The sequence below is a fragment of the Phacochoerus africanus genome, chromosome 9 (assembly GCF_016906955.1).
Source record: "Phacochoerus africanus isolate WHEZ1 chromosome 9, ROS_Pafr_v1, whole genome shotgun sequence".
In the NCBI taxonomy this organism is placed as follows: Eukaryota; Metazoa; Chordata; class Mammalia; order Artiodactyla; family Suidae; genus Phacochoerus; species Phacochoerus africanus.
This window is the reverse complement of record NC_062552.1, coordinates 21161242-21177153: the sequence shown is the minus strand read 5'-3', so window position 1 is coordinate 21177153 and position 15912 is coordinate 21161242. Positions and strand designations below refer to the sequence as shown.

General features: G+C 41.0%; 4 non-coding genes across 4 annotated transcripts; 3 read left to right on the top strand and 1 right to left on the bottom strand.

Moving 5' to 3' along the window:
* Nucleotides 1-1270: 1270 nt before the first annotated feature.
* Nucleotides 1271-1364, bottom strand: TRNAI-UAU (transfer RNA isoleucine (anticodon UAU)). The gene is made up of 2 exons: nt 1327-1364; nt 1271-1306 (listed from the first exon to the last, which is right to left on the bottom strand). It is a non-coding gene; the product is annotated as a tRNA-Ile (tRNA).
* An 11603-nt stretch (nt 1365-12967) lies between these two features.
* On the top strand, nt 12968-13040 carry TRNAV-AAC (transfer RNA valine (anticodon AAC)). The gene has a single exon. It is a non-coding gene; the product is annotated as a tRNA-Val (tRNA).
* Nucleotides 13041-13495: 455 nt separating this feature from the next.
* TRNAA-AGC (transfer RNA alanine (anticodon AGC)) lies at nt 13496-13568 on the top strand. Its single transcript has one exon. It is a non-coding gene; the product is annotated as a tRNA-Ala (tRNA).
* A 1463-nt stretch (nt 13569-15031) lies between these two features.
* Nucleotides 15032-15104, top strand: TRNAM-CAU (transfer RNA methionine (anticodon CAU)). Its single transcript has one exon. It is a non-coding gene; the product is annotated as a tRNA-Met (tRNA).
* Nucleotides 15105-15912: the final 808 nt, after the last annotated feature.

Below are 15912 nucleotides of genomic sequence, written 5' to 3'. Positions count from 1 at the left end.
TGCTTCTGACATCTCTATAAAAGCCTTCCCACCAGCTTTTGCCTGCAGAGCCTCCTAACACTTTTTGTTTGGCACTCCCTGATTTGAATGGATACTTGCTCAAATAAACTCTAGTAAATTTTATGTGCCTCAGTTTACCTCAGTTAGTCCAATGATTTAGTTTTTAAATCTAAGGAATTAAAATCATATTAAATAAAATATCAGTATGATTCAAAATACTGCAAATAACCTAAATATATACTTTGACATCTTCCAAGATAGCATGAGCTATGACATGATAAAGTGTTCACTTTTATTATTACCTGGTGCTTTCCTGGATGGGACCTCCCTACCCTTCCCCGGGAGACAACTCTGACTGGACAATGTACAGATACATGCAGGATTTCAAGAAATCCAAACCTTGAGGAATCCAGACCACAAGAGAGAGTTCTCTGGACCCAGCTTTATTCCATGCACCTTCTGTGACCTGTCCTGGTTGGGACATATGTGCTCTCAAGTTTGGGATAATATTTACTGCTAGGAAAAGTACTCCAAATTACTTAGTTCAATTCACCCTCTTGGGGTGAGTAGGGAGGCATGTGATAAGATCTTTGACCAGGCAGACTTCTTGCATCATTGTGGAGCTGGGTGGGGAAGCATATTTTTAAATCAAAATCACTACCTACTTCCAACCTACCTCACTCACAACAATATGGTTTTTTTCCTATTACGTTTTTCTACAGAGCTCTGGTCTCTGGGGAATTATTATCACTCCTCCTTTTCCAGGCCCAGATGGTTGGAACACCTGAGGATGTCAGGATTTGTGTCTCAGTTGATAAAAGCTGCATAGTTGCTGGCTCATCAGGGGAAAAATGAAGGGGAAGGGATACTACAGGTGATGCTGTTTTCAGAAATCAGTATTTTGGGTTTTTTTCCCCCAAAACTAGAGCTTTCATCAAACAGGAACCCCAACCAAGTTCCCACTTTTGATTCTCTCTAATGGAGTTCAATGCTTATCACCTCTGGGAAGTTTCATAGCGATCTCTAAGTCTGTGCCAGGGAATCCTTGAGGAATGATGATCATAAGAGCAAAGTGAGAAGAGGCCATCAGGAGATGTTCTTTATTTGAGATCAGTTTGCAAGATAGGTAAAGATAAAAGAATTAAAGAAGTTAACTCACTGCGGCACAACACATTCATTCTGTCCGTAGAGGCTTGTCGGAGATCGCTCTACGTACCTGGGTAAGAATGAAAGCTATAGGACAAATTCTAACATAGCGATTGTAAAACGATGCTCCAGGTGAGGATCGAACTCACAACCTCGGCATCACTCGCACACATACTGCCATATAAGTACCGCGCGCTAACCGATTGCGCCACTGGAGCACTCGTGTCTTGCTTCCGGTCACTCATTACAGGGCTTATGCAGGAATATCTAACGTCTTTGCCCAAGTGCCTCCTTCCGTCACCGAAGTCCCCGTAACTGCCTCTTGCGCACAAAGGCGGAATGGGTTCAGCAGCGAACCCCACCGGAGCACACCGATCCCGATGGCGCGGAAGGTGCTCTGCTAGTGGCAACGAAGATGGATATTTAGTGCAAACACTGGGAGACCGACTGCCTCGAACATTCCAAAGAGGACCTTCAGTGGGCAGAGTAGGTGGGCGAGGCTTCTGCTGCTGAAGGTCGCGGAGCCCTTCCGTTTGCCTCTCTCCCGGCTGCTTCTCCTCCTGTTTGTCCTTGCGGAAGGGGTGAAGGTGGGAGGACCACCACGCTGTTGAAGGTTATCTCTGAGTGTGTGAGCTTCCAGAATTCCTGTGGGCTTCTAGGGCACATTTGCTTAGAGCTCCTAGTTTGGTTAGTTAGGTGGTGATCTTTAACGAGTTAGAAGACAACCTACCTTCAAAGCAAGTATTCCTCTTATTTAATGTCTTTGAAGCATTTTATTTTATTTGTTGTTATTATTATTTTATCTTTTTAGGGCACCACCGGGGGCTGATGGACGTTTCCAGGCTAGGTGTCAAATCCGAGCGGCAGCTGCCTGCCTACGCCACAGCCAAAGGGACTCCGAGCGGCTTCTGCGACCTACACCGCAGCTCACGGCAACGCGGGGTGGCGGGGGGAGGGGGGAGAGCGGGAGGGGGCGGGGGTGTGTGTGTGAATCCTTAACCCACTGACCGAAGCCAGGATCGAACCGCTTTCTCATGGATACTAGTCAGGTTTCCCACCGCTAAGCCAAAACGGGAATTCCACGAATCATTTTAAATGTAATATTTGGGTAACATCAGAAAACTGTATTTGAATCTAAAACTCATTTGTATCATTGGCCATTTATGGCCCAATTGACCTTTTAAATATTCTGAATCCAAGCATTTTTCAAATATAGTTTCAAATATATGCATTAATAACTCATTTTAACATGTGTGCTGCTAGATTTTAATTTGGGCAAAAATACAAACTACATATACATTTTTATGCTGCCCTAAGAGATTCTTTAAAACAATTTCATTCTTTAAGTTACTTAGTTTTCTTAATAAGACAATAGGGATCTCCATGGAGCAATGCTTAAAATCAAATTTTGGTGTGATAAAGTGTGGTAAATGATTCAAATTTTCAATAATTACTATGATGCTGATTTGAAGCAAATTTTACATAGGGCTTCTTTGAGTACTTTTACATTTATTTTCTTAATTTAGTTCTAAGCAATCCTACAGGGGTAGTTATTTTCATTGCTATAATATGTAAACAATAATCTCTGATCACTCACTGTGATTAATAAGTATAAATAAACAAAACAGTCAATCTCTTGTGGAGTTTATATCTGAGAGACCCAGAAAAGTCATAAAAATTAAAAGGAAATGTACCAGTGAACACAACTGAATATAAGAGAGAACAGGCTGGATTTTCAGTCATGTGAACAGAGTGTTTACAAAAGAAAAAGAAATTAGCTTCTAGCCCTTTAGGTGACTGAGATGTCAAACTTATTATTAAACATTATTATGGACATTTTCAAATGTATATAAGTTGACATAATTAGATAATGAACTCCCATGTAATTGGTTTTACAATCATCATTTAACCAATCTTGTTTCTTCTATCCTTCTAATACTGTTTTTGTGTATATAGGTGGGAGGAGGAGGGGGTTGAAGATGGGAGTGGGAGTGTTTTAAAGTAAAACCTAGACATATCATTTCATCCTAACTTCTTCAGCTTGTATGTCTTAGAGCTAAGAACTCTTTTTATTTTATACCACTTTCTTTTCTTTATATGAAAGCAATATCATTATTACATTCAGCAAATTTAGCAGGAATCCTTTACTATCAGAAGTGGCTTGGCCAAAATGTAAGTTGCGTAACTAGGATTTGAATTCAGGTTCTCTGGCTCCTACACGATTCCTTTTTCAAGCCTTTTAAAACAAGGAACAGTTGTCTTTTTTTAAGGGAATGGGTGCCTCAAAGCAAACGTGGAGTAATTAATTATGTTTGTAATGTGTAGACTGAGAGGCTGTATATAAAGGAGAGAGGAAGTAACCACTGTTTACAGTGAACAATTTTATTGCTAAATATATTTATAGTTTCCCTTTATTCCTTTTTTTTTTTTGACATCAGCAGAAATGTATTTGCATATCTGCTTTGTTTTCCAGGGTCAGTTCAAAGCTCAGGAGAGAATATGGTGCTCTTCTCAATTGGGCCCCCACTAACCTTGAGACTTAAGATATTGTCTTTGCAACATCTACTATTCCTAAGTTCCATGTGCGCATGATTAGCAAAAGCAATCTTTACCTTGTCAAGTTACCTCTGATTCCATAAATACGCCTTCTTTTCCCAGCCAATAGCATTCTCATGCTATCCTCTTTTAATAGTTTAACTGATTGGCATGTAAGCCTATAATGCTAAGCTGGAAATGTGCTTTACTATTGTACATTCTAGCATCCTACTTTTTCCTAGCAATATATTGCTTTCATGCACATCCAACAAAAACAGTCAGTTGAGGGAAACTGACAGATGTGCCAACCCTCTGTCCTAAGGATGATCCTTTTGATCCTGGATTAGTCATTCATTCCACAAATATTTATTTAGCACCTGTCTTGTGCTGGAACACATATGTGGATAGAATAGACAAATAGAATCCTGCCTTCTCAGAGCTTACATTTAAGAAACTTTTAAACAAAGTTTCTTAGCAACCCTATGCTTTTTCATCTCATTTTCATTTATTCATTTATGTGTTAATTCCCTCATCAACAAACACGCAGAGTGTCTATCATTGCCAAATAAGGTTGAGATCAGAAGTCATTACCTATTTTAATATCATTCTGGTGAAGGAATTGAAGGGTGTAATATGAATCATTATATACTCTTAACACAAAACTGGTTTCCACTTAATATCTTCCTGGTTATTTCCCTGATTATCCCATATTCTCTCTCAAATGTTTCAGTCTTATAAAGGAAGAAAGTCCTCCTGCCTATTCAGTATTAGAAGTTAGAACTAAATTAGAACTAAAGGCAAAAGCCATAAATTTTGAGGCACACATGTGCCAAAGAAAACAAAGGCGTTCCTGAGTGGAGGAGGTTGAGAAATGAAATGTTTTTAAAACACAGGACCAGTAGGATAGGATGGTTCATTTTTGTTGGGAAGTAGAGTTCACACGTTTATGATGTCACTAGATGTTTCTGCCAATGAGGAGTCAGGAAGCGACCACAAGGTTCTGCTCTTGAAGAGAAGGCTAGGATGGGCCTCAGTGATAAAAGGTGCCGTGGAAAACAAAGTGTAATCAAAAGATGAAAGCTGAAACAGAAAAATTAAAAGAAGAAATAAAAGAAAAGGTAAACTGGGACCATTAACAGAAAGAGAAAGGGAAAAGGGGGCTGTGATGAGGGGAGTGATGATGAGCAGGAATGTTGAGGCTAGAGAGCATCAGAAAAAAATACTACTTCTCTTGACAGCCCTAGGGAATGTATTTGGTATATGCTGTTTTTTTTTTTTTTTTTCCTTTCTGTTAACAGATAGTCACAGAGATCCCCTTACCTGTAAAGCACCATGCTAAATGTGGTGCGAGATTAAGAAGTTGGGCCTGTGGTTGTCCGGGGACGTCAAGATACACAGACACCCGGGAAAAGCATAGTGACAACACAGAGTTGTGGATGGTTGTATACAAGTGGTTCAGACATGTTGTATAGAACAAGGAGAAAGATCTCAGTTCTAGCTGGAGGGGGATACAGGGTCAATCTGTGACCTGGAGAGGATTTGGTTAGGAGATGGGGAGGGAGAAATTCACCAGCCGAGGATGAGCAAAGACAAGGAGGTTGGACTTGTAGGGGTGTTTCAGAATGAGGAGAAATCCCACAGGAACTAAGGAAATCTAACTCATTTACCTCCTCCTCCTCTTTTTTCTTTTCTTTTTTTTTTTTTCAGTCAACACCCTTTTGTGTGAAATGTGGGATAGTTAAACCATATCGCATTCTTATCCTCGTCTGCACTTTCACTGGTTCTGCCCTTCTGTGGTGGGCCTTCAGCCTCTCCACCTGGGTGAGGATAGAAATCCCAAGTGGCTCCCAAGTCCTTTTCAGCGCTCTTTTTGCAATATGCAGTGGTGAGATCAAGTGTTGGATTCCACTATCAAAATCAAGTAAGTCCTAGCCTTGAAAGGGAGGGTCCTTCTCCAACCCTGTCCTTGCTGGGAATTTTCAGTCTCGTTTTCTGCCCCAGTACACCTGAAGGAAGCAATTATACTTCCATCAGTAACAGTGGCTCATTTCAGAATGAGTGTGGGGACCAGGCTTCCCTAGGGATACCAGCCCAGGGAGAATCAGCTAAATCTTTCGTGTGGTTGACATCTCCCTCCATCCCTAAGCTTCCCACCAGTTGCCAATGGTTCCTGCCTTAAAGTCTCTGTACAATTTCTTTAGTATTCTGGGGATTCAGACCCACAAGGAAGGGGGGCCCTAGAGGGAGCTGCTGGCCTTTCTCCCCTCTCCCTCCCTAATTCAGACGACTACATATTTGGTCGAATTTTCATGATCAGCGCCCTTCTTCTCTCCTTCTTCCTGAGCTTTATACTCCTGGTCTTACCTCATTCCCTTCCTGATACCCGGAAACAGTACTTTGTCTTCACAATCATCTTCTTCGTCATAGGTAAGGGATGAAAGAAAGAGGGTTCCTTCCATTATTCTGGTTCTGGGCTGGGGTGGTAATCCATTGGGCATAGCCTCTTGGAAGTTGTTCATGGACTGCTAAGGGAAAAGGTAATAAAAAGAATGACAACAAAAGGAAAGAAATAGAGTATGGGGAATTAAAATGACCACCTAAGATCTTGAGAATTAGCCCTGAGGCCAGAGACTAAGCTAACCAGATGTGTTGTTGCCCCCACCCCCACTTTTTTTTCTGAGTAACAGGTATCTGTGTGTTCCTTGCATTACTGCTGCACTCTCTGCATGTTTTGAAAGTAACCAACTTATGCAAGGATGCGAAAATCACCTTTCTCTACCCTTCTTTCATCCTTTCATTCAGTGCCATACTATTTTTCTTATCCGGTGAGTATTCTTAGGGATTTGTGAGTTTGAGGGTTAGGTTCTGAATCCAGAACAATTAATTCAACACTTAATTGTGGGTTCCAAATATTTGCTTTGAGTACTGTTTAGTTTTGGAATATAGATTTGGGACAATGATGTCTCATTTGCTCATTGCAGCTGCTCCTACTCTACAATGTTAAAATTTTGCCTTTATAGAAGACATAGAGTCCATTTCTCCTGTACATACTGTAAGAACCATATCTTGGAGATGGAGAGAGAAATTGTAAATGGGTTGTAGCAGGGTGAGAGGTGGGTGGGGTAAAGAATGGGATCCACAGAGTAATCTGCTCTTTAGATTCCTAGATCATACTCTCATTTGTTAAGCCTGTTTACATACTGTAAATTTCTTAATAAATATCAAGTGTTGTAGTCATTTTCATCTTCAACATCATCATTCTTTCCTCAGGAATCCTCTGCTTATTCAGCTCCCATCATTGTTGGCTTCAGTGCGTCTTACAGCAGCCAATCCAAGTGAAACCTATGCAAATGTCAGTGGTCAGTGGGAACTCAGCAATGGTCACAGAAAGGACACCGGGTAGAGATGGCTAGCCTAACCTCAGTGGTGGTGAGAAAGCTGATTTTAGAAGAAACATGTCTCACCTGTAATTCAAGATTTCATAGCTATACACACACTCTTATTTAATTACTGCGTAAGACTGGAAAGAGTTGGCTGGTTACTAATCATTGTTCAAGATATGGCTTAGGATTCCGGGGACTTAGATATTCATTAGAGAGAAAACACAGTTGGGGTGTGGGGAAGGTTGAGTGTTTGGCTCTTGGGGACTTGAAATGAAAAAAACTTCTCTTCACCTTGAAGATTCTTCTCTTGGCACCCATCTCCCAACCCTCTTGCTGGTATGCCTGGTCTCCTGGCAGTGGTTTTTTTTTAGCAGTAACAAAACTCTCTCTCCACTATAAAGCCTGAGTTTGATAAAAAATTTTTTTTCTGCTCTCTGGGAATTTCATGAGTGGAATCTTTTCACTACTGTGTTATTCGGGACTCTTTTTTTTTTTTTTTTTTGCATGTAACAAACCTTATCCAAACTACCTTCAACAAAAACAAACAAACAAAAATTGAATTTATTGGATGCAGGGGTTACCTCATAGACTCAAAGAAAGTTCTGGTAGAATCAGGGCTATATGAGGGAGTTGGGGAGCTGGAATCTTGAGCTCATTTCCTCAGGATACTATTTTTTTAAACTATCCACTGAAGGTTAATGGAATTTCTCAATCCTTAAAATGTAAGCACTATCCTAAATTCCTCTTGCTCATCACTTTCAATGAATCACCAAAGCTTGTCCTTTCCACCTCAACAAGACTTCCGTTCCCCTCCCTGAGCCCTCCTCACTGGTCATCGTGACCAGACCAGGTCTTTGTCATCCCTGCCCAGACTTTGTTGTCTCTGAATGTGGCTTGTCCCCCACTGTGGCCTACCTCTGTGAAGCTGCCCAGCTCGAGCTTCCTAAAACACAGAGCTGAGAATGTGCTCCTTAAAAGCCTATTTTGCCTTCTTCTGGCCTTCAGGATAAATTCCTTATCTTGATAAATAAAGTTATTTACAAGTTGGCATCAACCTGTCTTTTGAAATGTTTCAGTTTTTTATTGTGATGTATGTCACACACATCCTACATACAAAAAGTATTAAAATGCATACGTCCAGCTGGAAGGATAAGAAATGAACCACCGTGCCCAGAAAAAATAGTACTGCCATATATTAGAATGCTCTAGTCGTGCCCCATCAACTCGCCTTTCCGGCCACTTTTCTTACTCTAGTTCCTCTTCTCCATGCTGATTAAAAGTGTAGTTCTACTACATGAAACTGCTTTCCTCAAATATACCAGGCATTCTTGAAATTCTAGTAATACAAGTACTGAACCCTCTGGCCCTTTATTTCCTTCTTCACAAGGTCACATTTGTTCTGCTTTAAGATTAAGTTCAAATATGATGTCTGAAGAGCTTCTCTGACTTCCCCTCCAGAGTTAATTGCTCTACTCAAAGGCTGCCAGCACATTTTCTTCTCTATTTCTGGAGCAGCACTGTTATATTGTAATTATGAATTTAGATTTGTCTCTGGCATGCTGTTAGTTCTTTGAAGAATGTGGACTAAGCTTTACCTTTGACTCTTTAGAGTTTCACGTTTTCCTTGGTAGATGAATATTCAGTAAATGCCTTTTGAGTTATTAAGATTAAGCCTCAAAAAGTTGGGAAGCATGGAGTTCCCACTGTGGCTCAGTGGTTAATGAATCTGACTAGCAACCATGAGGATGTGGGTTTGATCCCTGGTCTTGCTCATTGGGTAAAGGATTCGGCATTGCTGTGAACTGTGGTGTAGGTTGCAGACACAGCTCGGATCCCGCGTTGCTGTGGCTCTGGCGTAGGCTTGGCAGCTACAGCTCTGATTAGATCCCTAGCCTGGGAACCTCCATATGCTGCAGATGCGGCCCTAGAAAAGTAAAAAAGACAAAAACAAAACAAAACAAAACAAACAAACAAACAAAAAACAGTTGGGAAGCATTTGGACATTCTATCAATGAAGGCTACCTTTTACTGACAGATGAAAACCTTATCAGGACTTTACCTGCTTTGTGTAATTTAATCTCACCACCAACCTGCAAAATAAGTATCATCCCCATTTTGCAGATAAATGGGATGACTAAAAAGTTAAGAGGTTTGTCCAAATTCGTATATTCTGGTAACAGAGTCTCTCTAAGTCTGCTCTTTTTCTCCTACATCAAATTTCTTCTATGTGAACAACAATAAGAATAGAGAGTAAATGTTAAGACGGAAAATGTTTTGCTGGAGATGAAGAGATTATGATGATAAAACAAATTTACAATACCAACTCTTGTTAAAGAAGCTGGAAAAATAAGCCTGGGAACCAATGAGAGTTATGTATTTTATAGACAGATTAGGTAGCATGAATTACTGATTTCTGGAGTCAGGAATATAAGACTCCTGCCCTGTCCTGGAGAGAAAGATGGAGGAAGCTATTTCCACTTGAACTTCGGATCTCTACACTGTGATACACATGTTAGTCTCTGACACTTCAGATTAAGAAACTGTAGTGTCATTTTACTGTGCAATCATGAAAACCCTGTGATGTACAGCATTATTAATAGCCAAACTCACACGATTCTGACGTATAAGTGAATAATCATGAACAAATTAATATCCTTGTTTGGAAGACAAATACTGACTATAAGCTATAGGTCAAATTACTTCTCTGATGGTTAGATCTGGAAATCTATCTCTCTCTAGTTAATAATGTAAGGAGTGGCGCTTTCAGCTCTCAAAACTGCTAAAAAATAGTTATTTCATTCTATAGCAAATACAGTGATGGTGCAGGGTATAGCAGCTAATACTGCTTGCCTATTCTACTGCTGATCACCAACACCAGTGCCCCCATTCTTCCTTTCCAACAGAAATATGATTTTATTCACATCAGCTTCTCTCTACTCTCTTGGCTTTGCAGAAGATGGACCCCATTTGCAGCCCCAGAGGCAGAATTATGATTGATCTGATTGATCATGGTGGTCATATTCTTGGCAGTAATTGGCTTAGGTGAGAATTTATGATACAAATCTAGCCAATGTGAGAGGAACTGTAGTGCAGAGCATTTAGGAGAAAGTTGTTCTCAATAAGAGATGAAGAAAGAAGTCTGGTTTTGGATTTTTTTTTCCCCCTGGACTTTATTTTGAGATTGTGAGAGTTGGAGGGAAAGCAGCTAGAGTATGAGCTCCATATATTGAGAATGACAGAACATAAAGATTCAAAAAATCTGGATCCTGATGACATCATGGAGCTGCTGGATTAACAAGGTCTGTAGCCTCTCTACCTCCTGCATTTGTTATGTGCGATAATAAATCCACTTTGTTTAAGCCAGTTGAGTGTTGTTGATTGAATTGTCATAGAGCTAATACTGAACACTTCCTGTTCCTGGGGAGGGATTTTTGGGCTAGATATGTTACATTTTGTGAGCATTGTATTCTAAGCCCTCCTGATCACTGGCATTAAGGAAAATTTAAAACCAGCCACAGAGATGGTACTAAAAATATCAGTCTGGTGTTCGCATGGATCACTACGCTTTTTCTTTTATATCAGCACACACAACATTCTCTTCACTTAGAAGGCCTGCTTCTTAGCCACTAGCTCCAGCCCAGCCTTACTGTCTAACTATCCTTGGCTTTAGATTTAAAGACACACACCCAGCCTCAGCCCCAGAGCACATCAACAGCCTTAAAGATATATTCAGGAAAGGAGAATACCAATGCTGTATCCGGCACATCACTGCCCTTCCATTTAAATACCTGGATTGGGATAGCATGGAATCACAAACTTGTGATGCCTGCCTGTAACAATAAGTTAAACTGTTTTCCTGATGCTTACAGGCATTTTTTTCCCTCCCTCAACTCTTTATTCACGTGTGCAGACTTTCAATGTAAAATTAGTCATTGCAGATACAAGGGTGTGGCCCTCAAGGGATATATCATTGAGTGAGGAAGACCGCTGAGCAAACAGCTCTTTGCAACACAGTGTGATAAATGCTCTGCACCCCGGGAGTACAGGAAAGAACACAGTACAAATTGGGGACGAATGAATACCTTGATTATGTTTGCGAGTATTTCCATTATTCTGTTTGTTACTCTGGTCCCTGTTTCCCGATTTCCTTCCGTTCTCAACAGTGAAGCCCTAAAACTCCATCATTTACTGCTTCCAGGTCTCTCACCACAAGGTCAAGGACCTGAGGCTGGCAGGTTATTGATATAATAAGGCTTCAAAGTAGAGAGCGAATCTTTATATTCTCTCATCTGGGAAAGCAGAGAACAGACGCATCAGAAAAGCACATCAGCCACCTCCAGAAATTCGACCGTAGGAAAATGCAAAAAACTCATAAAGACTGATTCATAATGGTTTAAAGGGTGCTACTGACAATGGGGCCAGAGGCACAATGGATAAGGAGTCTGACAAGGGATCAGGAGACTCCAGGTTTGACTCCGGGCTGGCTTGGGACTGTATCTTCCTTTTCATCTCTGCGGGATGGGAAACTGTGCTGTGCTCCTTGCAGTCTACCTGAGACTGTTGTATTATGAGGATCACCACACGTCTGAGAAGAATAGAGGGAAGATAAGGGAGGATAGGAAGACATGAATCTGACACAAGTTGACTAATAATGCCTTTTACACTAGCCCATTTTTGCATGAGTTACTCTTCTATTTTCTCCGTTTGGGAATATTTGCCTTTTGTCAATGCTCTCTGGAGAATTAACGGAATTCTCAGCGAATCCTGCTTGGTTTCTTCAGTGTTCAGTTGTTCCAGTCTACACCGACAAAAACGACAGCAATGTCATGCATGACAAAGGAAAAAGCGTAAGTAGGGAGGGTAGAATGCGTGGGAATCACTGGTCACGAGTGAGGAGAAGCACAGAAGCAGCTAATCCAAATATCATCATTCCTATCTTAAAGATGAAATTGTATTTCAGAGGAGTTGAATCATTTTTCTCAGATCTAATGGTTCTAAGAAGCAAAACCAGACATGAATTTTTTTTTTTTAGTTTTAAAAGATGTGACCTTCTCTTTTAATCTAAAGTAGTCTCATCAGCAGTTTTTTTCCATACCAGTTCTTTCCTTCTTTCATACATGCATAGAACAAATATTTTTAAATGAGTGGATACATTTTTCCATTCATCAGGCATTAACTCAAAATCACTTCTGCCTAAGGTTCAAGACTTCTGAGTGTCCTTAAATCCTTCTCCCTCAAATTTCTACATTCAATATCTTCACGCATATGCAAATACTGTAAATCCTACCTGCACAACTCTTTCTTCTCATTCATCTATGCCTTCATCCATTCTATGATGTTTATGGAGGAGATATTCTGTACCAGACAGTGCACTGGGCCGAAGATGCGAAAGGACTCATGCTACTGCTTAATCTCAGGCGCTAAAAGAATAAACCTCAATCCCTTAATATCCTATAATTTCTATTTATTTCTCTTCAAGTTTCCCTGTTTCCCGCCTATTTGGCATCGAAAATTGAAGACATGTCATAAAATGTTACCTTGATTCTGTAAGCCATCTGCCTGGATTTTTTTCAAAGATTCACAACCCTCCACAATTTTCTCCTCAATGTATCTTCATGTGTCCGGCTTTTCAATTACTGTTTTCTTCCATGTCTATTTTACACGCACACATATATACACAAACGCAGGCACATTCAACCATTGCAGTTGAGGAGGTATATTTCGGAACACAGGAATTCCTGCCTCCATTCCTGTTCCTTCCATTCTATGTTCACTCTTCATCGACACCCTCAATGTCCGTACTAGTTTGTATTTTTTTGTTCTCCCATATAGCATAGACATATAACTTTAAGATCCACTTCAGCAATAATCCAATAAATATCTATAAATGAGCTAAAGTGTGGGTTTCCGTAGTGTAGTGGTTATCACGCTCGCCTAACACGCGAGAGGTCCTCGGTTCGAAACCGAGCGGAAACAACTATCCCTTTTGCTTGCCTTCTACCATCCAGGAAAATGTAGAGCACTGCCTCCCCTAAAAGGAGGCAGTAATCATCGCACTTCTGTTGCTTCGCTCTTTTAATTTTGTGTTTAAGAAAGAGGTGATAAACCTAAGATACTCCTGCCGCATTACCTGACTCTGCCGGATGGGTCCTCTCAACTGGAACATGTTCTCTTCCATCCCAGAAAATCTGAAACCTGTACTTCCGCGGGCAGATATTTCCCATGACGACTTTCTTCTTTCCTTAGAAGAGGAATAGGTACTGACTGCACCCTTGCCTCGGAGCATTTTTGAGGGGATGTGTCTTAGTCTAGCCTTGATTTCCTACTGATGGTCTTGACATTTTCTGAAGTTTGGGCTCCCGAAAGAGTAGATAAAGAAACAGAGATGGCCCTCTAGAAAAGTAGAAGGGAAAAAAAGGTGGCCAACAGGAGGGGAATTAGCTCAAGTGGTAGAGCGCTCGCTTAGCATGCGAGAGGTAGTGGGATCGATGCCCACATTCTCCAGCGCTTTTACCATTTCTCTGCAAACCTTCCAATCTGTAGAAATAAATAAGAAAATTAGACACTTTGGACTCTAAGACAGAGCAGAGTTGACGTTCGCTATGTACATTTCTCATTAGTGATAAATCTAAAACTTAAAAAAATAATAATAAAAAAGCAACAACGCCATCCACCGTTGGCTCTAACTGACTTCATAAAGTTAAATCATAGTGAGGTAGAAAGAAGGGTCAGAGAGTTGGGAGAAAAGCAAGATAACATCAAAGTCAAGAAACCAAGAAGTCTCAGAGCGCAGCAGAAAACTGGTGTTTTACGGTGATTTAGCTGTAAATGCCAGCAAGATTGAAAGGGTTGGACCCGGAAGTGGATCATCTCTTGTCCATATTTATCCTTTCCGCTCCAGAAATCGGAGTGGTCAGATTCCTTCCAAATCAACCGAGCCAACCTCAGTGTGTGGCACAGAGCAGCTCCCCAATAAATATGTACTGAGTGGGATGGAAAGGAAGTGATCGATTCCAGACAGCTTCACGAGAGTAACGTTCATTGTTTGGCAATAATGTTCAGCGGATGCGGGGTTTGAAGGAGGAGATGAGCCAGGGTTGACTTGGAGGTCTGTGGCCAAAAGGCCAGCACCGGGGGCTGGGGGGTGGGGGGTGGGGGGTGGAGGAGGAGGGAATTAGAGGGCTGGTGTGTGTATGAATGGGCTACTGTGGAGAACAGAGAGAGAGAGCTCCTGAGTTGGATGAGAAAAAAGACCACAGTTTGTAATCTAACAATCTGTTTCTCCATTCCGGTTTGCTGCTTAGCAGCTCTGGGATCTTGGAAACATTAGCTAACTTCTCTGAGCCTCCACCATATCTGGAAAATGCAAATTATGATATCTACATTTGTTCCTGAAATTCAATTGGATATGAAATCATCTCTATAAATAGCACTGTAATTATAATGCTGAAACAAACAAGGTGGCTTATTATTATTATTATTAAGTTCAGTTTTGTAGATAGAAATGTCTCCAGTCAGGTTGATCCATGTGGAAATGTACGGTGAGACAGAGAAGTATGAACTGTAGACAAATTTGAGGAGTTTTCATTTACTCAGTCAGTGAACTAACATTAAGTGGGCACCTCCTAAGTTTCTCTTGAACATAAGGAGAGTCCAAGGAAAGTGTAAGAGTGACTGAGATCTCTGAGGGAGGGAAGAGGCAGATCTTTGGAACACAAGAGGGAAAAGAGCAGCAAAAATCAGTACAAGTCTTGGTTACTGCAGGCCAGAGTGTCCAATTGCTGGGTGTATCCTGGAAAGGTGTGGACTCCACTATTTCTTAATGTGGAATCCATCCAGGTATAGCAATGATTTAAATGGAATGATTTTCAAGTAGCAACGATTGCATTCTTTAAAAGCTGAAAAAAGATGTGCCTGGCAAATGCAGTTTCCTATTTTATCTTCAATGCAAACGCCTATAGACACTTGCCCTCTTAGCGCAGCAGGCAGCGCGTCAGTCTCATAATCTGAAGGTCCTGAGTTCGAACCTCAGAGAGGGCAGATGTGTCTTTTCTCTAACCTTGTAACGACTACTCAGTGGTTGTTACAAGTGGACCCCTCTGGGTGCAAAGCCCCCAAATTCCCTTCCTCATGGGCCCCATCTCTGTCGGGAGAAGTGGAAGAAACAGACAAGAAACAAATGAAAAAAATGTATAATAATCAGATGAGGGAAATGTGTGCTGTCTGTTAGGCAGTAAAGGGGGTAGGGAGTGTGGAGGTGGCATGTTCATCTTTCCACGAGTCAAAGTTACCACTTTGAAGACACATTTTAGTCTCTCCTTTCAGGATTGTTGAAATCCTTGTGCCAAAGTTTTTCTAACACAGCTCAGTTTCAGTTTTCGAGGAATACTTCCTGTCATTGGTTTATAGACAAGGAAAGAAAACGTAAAAGAAAAAAGGAAGGAAGGAAGGACACAAGAAAAGAAAAGCCGTGAAGGAGTGTTCGAACAACATCTGGTCTGGACTGCGCTGGCTTTTCCTTCTCAACATTCATGGCTTTGAGCTAGTGGAAGGTTGGACCTCTCACCCCTTTAGTGAACAGAGAGATCTTGGTGAAAAGAAAGCCTCTCCACTATTTTGCAGTTGAGATTTATGGGGTCTATTGACCTGGGGAAACAAGGAAGGCTGTTGAGGCACACCTATGGAGACACGATATACGAAAGATTGTATGGATCTTAGGTCTAAGTAGTCTGGGTTGGGGAGGGGACCAGAAAGGCTTAGACTGTCACAAAGAAAGAAAGAAAGAAAGAAAGAAAGAAAGAAAGAAAGAAAGAAAGAAAGAAAGAAAGAAAGAAAGAAAGAAGAAAGA